This window comes from Tupaia chinensis, unplaced genomic scaffold (assembly GCF_000334495.1).
Source record: "Tupaia chinensis unplaced genomic scaffold, TupChi_1.0 Scaffold000627_1, whole genome shotgun sequence".
Taxonomy (NCBI): Eukaryota; Metazoa; Chordata; class Mammalia; order Scandentia; family Tupaiidae; genus Tupaia; species Tupaia belangeri.
This window is the reverse complement of record NW_006160147.1, coordinates 8,672,252-8,679,214: the sequence shown is the minus strand read 5'-3', so window position 1 is coordinate 8,679,214 and position 6,963 is coordinate 8,672,252. Positions and strand designations below refer to the sequence as shown.

Sequence of the window (6,963 nt, the reverse complement as noted above, 5' to 3'; positions counted from 1 at the left end):
CGCGCCGCGCGAGCGCGCCCCGCCCGCCGTGCCCGCGCGCGCTCCGCTCCAGGCGGCAGGTCCCTGGACCCGGGGCGCCCGCGCACAGGCCCAGCTGCAGGAGGGGGCCGGGCCAGAGGGAGGCCTGCCTCCCGGCTCTGTTCCAGCCCTGCGCGGTCAGACGGAGACCCGGACCGCTCACCCCTCGCTCTGGTTCCGGCGCAGAACCGTGCGCACAGACCTCTTCCCCACCCGCGTGTCATTTGCTGTCTGTGGTTAGTTGCAGGGCGGAAGTCACCTGAAAGTCGGAGTGGGCAGTCGACCCGACGCCAGTGGCCCCCTGAAGGTTTTGCAGGCGCGAGGGGGTGGCTCGGTGGGGTGGAAGGAGGGCGGGCGCTGCAGCCGGGCAGCTTCGCGAGCTTGCAGGGTGGACTTAGCCCCTGAGAGCCTCCCTGTCCTCCTTCAACCCAGGAATAAACTGCGCTGCTTTGCCACACAAATTAAGAATGATAGATGGCACGAACTTTACGAAGTGTAACGCAACTTGCAAAGATCACTACGGCAAAACGTATAACAGATTTTGGAGTGTTGTGAGACGAGGGGAAGACCCGAAGATGCCCCCACTGGTGTAATTAGGTCGATGGCTTTATGCCGAGTGTGGCAGCCTAGAGCCTCCAACGCCAAGCCAAGGGATAGACTTACCAGCCACGGACTTCTCAGAGCAGAATCATTTGGGCTCTTGTTAAAACCATGCGCTTCTGGATCCTACTTGGCACCAAAGAAATGAGACGCCCATGGGGAGAGGTGTCTCAGGTGTTTGTGTGATGAGATACATGGAAATAACCCTTTCTTAGGCAGCGGGAAAACAGGCCTAGCGCTCAGAAATTCAATCTAGCAGTCATCGTGGTGTCCAGGGGCTTATTTCTCTGAGTTCGCAGTTCTCTGGGAAACCAGAATACAGACTTTCCGAGAACTGGAACTATCTTCTTTTTGGCATACTCCACCCCACTCTCAATCCTCTCCATCTGGCACAGGATAGTATTAATTAGCCGGTGTTAGTAGACTAGCCCCAAATAGGAATGCCCGATTTGGCAAACAAAAATACAGAGTGTGGGGGTGCCAGTAGGTGGCGTAGTGGTTAAGGTGCTGGACTTTCACGTGGCCAACGGTGGGAGGAGGGGGAGAGTTGAAATTCCACCTGCTGGCTGGAAACTCATGCCAGGGGCCTGCGCATGCACACCCAAAATCCCAAGAGAAGGGAAGAGATGGTATTGCAGGCTTTCTGTCTCTGTCTCCTGCGAGTGCACCCACCCTATAGCAAAAATCTCTCCAGAGTACTCAATTAGAGTTGAACTTCAGATAAATGGCAAATAACTTTTTAGTATTAGCATGCTGTGTGTGATATTTGGGATATACTTATGCTAAAAAGAAAAGTTACCCACTGTTTATCCTGAAATTCAAATTTAACTGGATGTTTTATCTGGCAAGTCTACACAACCAGATCTGGTTGGGAGATTCTCGCTCTTTCTCTACCTGCCCCCTTCTGTCGCTTTCTCTCTCTCATGTATGTGCATGCACATGTGCCCTCCTTTTTGGAAGTGAGAGAGAACATCATGAGAGATAACCAAGGTCAAAGTCTAAACCTCAAGAAAAGACTTGGGTCAGGGAAGTGGAGTGTACATAGGAGGGGAGGGGAGGGGAGGGAGAAGATAAGGCAAGTTCTTCTCCCCCCCTTTAGTGATTCACACACAGGCAGAAGTGTCTGATCTCAAGATCTGGCCCTGTCTTGGGAGCATCCGGCCTCTAAGACTCCCTGACTTAGAGCCAGAGCACCTAGCCCTGGGGCCAGATGTGACCAGAGCTGCCTGGACTGGGAAGGCTTTTGTTTTGACTGGACTGGGAAGGCCAGGGCGAATCCTCCCTAGAGCTGAGAAGCAAACCAGGGATGGAGAAAATTGATGATAATTGCGGTTTAAAAGAGGGAACCAATTTGTGCCTTCTTAGTGCGTTCTATCAGAATTCGTTTGTAAATGTGGATAATGAATGGTCAGTCACTTTTTATGCCATTATTTTAATCTTGCCGTTAGTCAGATGCCGCTCACTCGGGGTGTGTGTTCTCTCTGGCCCTGTCAGCAGGCGCTGAGTATCCTTGCCGGGCCTCCTGTCCAGACAGGCAGTCCTAAGCCCTCGGTAGACTGCAGAGCTGGTGCTTCAGGTAGACTGCAGAGCTGGTGCTTCAGCCGGATTAAGCAGGCCAACTTTTCTTTCCATTCAACCTTGAGTCCGTCATAAAAAATTATATATTCATTCGACAGAGGCACAAATGGTTGTTAAGACTTAATTGAAGGCTTTTAAGACAAAGCAGTGAATCTCTAATTATGAAATTTCATGCTGGGGCAGTAATGGAGGCCTATTCTGAAAGATTCAAGGGCCTTCCCCACTCGCACCAGCTGGCCCGGGCTCTTGTCTGCTCTACACGGATGTGGACCCTGTGGCCCCAGCGTTAAGACCATTTGAAATAGTCAACATTGAACCAGTGCTGATCCAGTGTCTGCTTTCACAGCACGAAACTGAGTTCTGAGGGAGATTTTCTTTCAAGTGGAAAAAGAATTGTCAGCAGCAAGTGCAGTCTATCTGCAGATTCACCGAATATGTACAAAATAATGAGCACAATTAAAATAATAATAGAGTTCAAGGGGCCAACAGGTGGTACGGTGGTTAAGGCACTGGACTCCCCTTGAATCTGGTCCCGTCAGCTTTGTTTCTCACTCTCTCCCCCCTTCTGATGAGCATACATGCCCTATAGCAAAATTTTAAAAATAATAAATAAATAAAATTAAATAATTCTTTAATAAAAAGAGTTCAAACTCTCCATAAATGCTGAAGAATGGACTCATATCAGTAATCTAAACTATGCAGAGCACAATTTAGTGTGACCTCCTCCAAGAAGCCTTCCCTGACCATCCTGGCAAAATGAATCCCCCCCCCCTTTCTTACTCTCTATTCTACACTTTATCCTTTCATATTTTGCTGTAGAACTTACCATTCTGAATTCCTCTGGTTTGTTTACACATTTATTATTTATGTCAGCATTATTCGGACTACTTGCAAAACAGTACATTAGTAGATTAGATCGTCCAATGCAATTAATGGGTTAGAACTGGAATTAACTTCTTTTTTTTTTTTTTTTTAATTTGCCAGCGGACATGTGTACTCACCAGAGAGAGAAAGGGAGACATGGTCACATCACAATCCTCATTTCTCCACCCTGTCAGGATGTTGGGCATGCATGCTCAGATGCCTGGCATGTTTTTCAAGCCACCGGATCCAGGATTGGAACCATGTGGTAGGTGCTGTGGGATCCAGCTGCCTTAACCAATAGGTTGTGGGACTGGTCCTAGACTTAACTTGTTAACACAATGGACTAGAGTAGAGTAGGACAGATGATAGATGATGACAGGACAGAATGGGATAGGATAGGAAGCAAACGCATCACTACTTTTATTAAGAATGATGGGCCCGTTGATGGTGTGGTGGTGAAGGCAGCTGGATCCTACGTGACTGAACTTGGGTTTGAGTTCTGGACCCAGCAGCTTGAGATACACGCCAAGCTTGTGTACCCAAAACCATGAAAGGAAGGAGAGACGGAGGAGAAGGAGCTGGGCGTAACCCTTGTCCAGGGAAGTGCGTTCTCGTTTTCCTTTCTCTCTCTGTTTCTCAGTGAACACATGCTCTGACAAATTAAAAAAAAAAAAAAAAGAATTGTGAACATTATTGGAAATAGTGTGTCTAATTGCTATGAACACGTTTAAGAGAGATTATGAAGGACTATGATAAAAATCTGTTGAGGGGAACCGCAGTTAGCGTAATGGCTATGTCGCTGGACTCCCACGTAGTCGACCGCGGTTCGTGTCCCGGACCCGGTGGCTTAAAACTCATGCCGGGCGCGTGTGCGTGCGTGCCCAAGATCCCGAGAGGAGAATGGAGGAGAAGGGATTGCGGCGTGACCATCCCCCCTGGGGGGTGATTTCTCGCTTTCTGTCTCTATGTCTCTCTCTGTCTGTCTGGCGAGCGCACGCGCCCTACAGTGAAAATCTCTCCAAAAAAAAAAAAAATCTGTTGAATAGCAAAAGACATTCCATCATCTGAAACACACACTTCATTTGATCTGGTATATGAGTAAACATGGTCATTGCCATTATAAGACAATCAACAGGAAGAGTGACGTCTGTGTGATTTCCAGAGGCTTCTGCACTGGACCTCAGACAAGCATAAAAGCTGGCAGCAGCAGCCAGGCCAATTTCTGAACCTGCAAGGGGTGGAAGAGAAACAGAAGAAGGTAATTTGAGCCAACTTTCAAAACAGTATTCGAGCAGAGAGAGACCTACCTTCGAATACAAAGATAAAATACAGACAGACTACTCAGGATGCCCCTGAAGAGGTTCGCAGCTATGACTTTAGGAGAGAGTTGGAAGAGAGAGAGAGAGAGCTGCTGCCAGAGAGAAAAATAGGGATAGTCCAACCCGAGAACATACAACCTCCTCTTTAGTGTCAAAGAAGCCTCGATTAGACCAGATTCCTGTTGCCAGCCTCAAGGCAGATGATCCTCTCACAGATGAGGAAGAAGATTTTTTTTTAATAGACCACAGATTAGTTTGTTTTTAACACCCATCATGCCATGAATTCACAGGGAATAGGTTCCAGTAGCTCAGGCTCCTTTCCATTGGTTCTCACAAAGTGTGCTTCTTTGGGTGGAGCAGGCTGGTGCTTTAGTTGAACTCAAGTACCTTTCTCTTTGACTTCTTTCTTTTTCTGATCATTTTCCTTCACATGTTTTAGGAAGCTATCTCTGCTCTTAGAATGTTTAATATGCTCAATACACACATTGATTCTCTGGGCAAGAATCTTGCCCTTAACTTATTTGTTCACAACAATGCCAACAGCATGAGAGGTGACATGTAGACTCTTCCAGTTTTGCCATGGTGACATTTGTGGGGCATTCCTTTTTGAACAGTACCCATTTCCTTAATGTCTACAATATCACCTTTCTTGTAGATTTGCATATATGTCGCCAAAGGAACAACCCCATGTTTTCTAAAAGGCCTAGAGAATATATATCGGGTGTCTTTCCCTTTGTGTTCGTCATTTTGGTGAATTACTGGAAGATGGCGGTTCCGGCCAAAAGGCAGGAAGAAGATTTTGAAGAGGAGAGCGATGATGACCGTAACTGTAGCTCTTCTTGCAGAACTAGAAAAAATGAAAAAAGAAAGTGTTGAAGAACAGGTTAGGAAGGAGCAAGAAAAAAAAAAGCTAAAGAAGAAAGAATTCAAATGGGAAACATTTTGGGTAGAAAGCCACTACTTAATCTCGGACCCTTCCCAGCCACAGGCCAACTTCAAAGTTAAAAGAAGGTGGGATGGGTGATGTCATCTTCAAGAACTGTGCAAAAGGCATGGATGATCAGAAGAGAGACGAAAGATTTGTAAATGATGCTGTACGCTCTAAATTTCATAAAAAGTTCATAGAGAAATATATTAAGTAGTACAGTTTTATGTGCTTAATTAAAGACTGTAAAATGTAACAGAAAAGGACAGTCAACAGTATATATTTCACATTAACATTTGGAGTTCATTATAAAGCATTTTTCTGAAAGAAAATTATTGTGAAATTTATTTCGGGTTTGCCTCAAATGTACGTTCAATTAAATTAGCATGAATTTAGTTTTAACATGATTTCTCCGTATTATTAGAAGGAAAAAAAATGATGAAATGAAAATGAGAGGAATTCCCAAGTTCAGACACCAGCTAATCTACAGCTGTAAATGGTGACAATGTTGAGAAAACCATTGATTCTTTTTGTTATGCCAGAGGGCATAACAGGGCCTCCTCACACCACAACCCTTTTTCCTCCAGTTCTTCATCCCATCCGGATCTAGGGCATGCATGCAGTCTGGAGTGTTTTTCAAGTCACTAGGACCAGGATTTGAACCCTGTTCAGCAACATGGGATCCACCTTCCCCTGTGCAGTACCTTAAGGCTGCATTACTGGGCCAGCCCCAAAGCAACAGATTCCAATTAGTAGGCTTCACTTTCACTCGAAGTGCATTTTCAAACGAAAAAGCAAATGCAAAGCTTTAAAACAGATTATATAAAATATTTTTCAATGTGAAAAATTCAACAAAAGTGACAAACCCCAATATATTATTTGTAATGACACCTTCAAAATTAGCAGGACACTTGGAAACACAACATGCTGGATTTGTCAACAAGTCCCTCAAACATTTTTAAACAAAAACAAAGGGCAAAAAAATTATTGGCATAATTTCTTGGTTGTTGTATGGACTGTTAATGAGATCTAATTGCATATGGTTTGGCAGAAGAGAAAATGACGCACGCAGTTGTTGAAAAATTATTCTTCTAACATGAATAGATATTATGCACATGATTTTAAATGCTAAATCAGCTAATAAAATGTATGGCTCTTCAGATACAGTTCTTCCAATCTGCACTACTACAGAACCTTCTAGAGCCATGCGTCTCATAGGATTGAAATCCAGAATAGAGTTTGAGATGATTCCAAAAAGAGCATAGATTCTGTAAGTGTTTAACTTCTCTATTTCTACTCTACAACAAGATATGCATGAGTGTGCATGTGTTTGAATTTAACCTTACACACAGTGGGTGAGCTGTATTTATTTACAAAACAGGATAAATGTTTATTAGTCATGATCTATTAAATGGGAAAATAATCATTACAAACAAGGAGATCAGAAGACATAGCTAGAGGGACTAGCAGTTGGTGTAATGGCTATGTCGCTGGACTCCGATGTAGTCAACCGTGGTTCCCGGACTCGGTGGCTTAAACTCATGCTGGGTGCATGTGCGTGCGTGCCCAAGATCCCAAGAGAAGAATGGAGAAGAAGGGATTGCATTTTGGCCATCCCTCTGAGGGGTGATTTCTCGCTTTCTGTCTCTCTGTCTCTCT

General features: G+C 44.9%; 1 pseudogene; it reads left to right on the top strand.

The window, feature by feature from the left end:
• Positions 1 to 5,613, top strand: part of LOC102487340 (spliceosome-associated protein CWC15 homolog) — a 6,371-nt pseudogene extending 758 nt beyond the window's left edge.
• Positions 5,614 to 6,963: the final 1,350 nt, after the last annotated feature.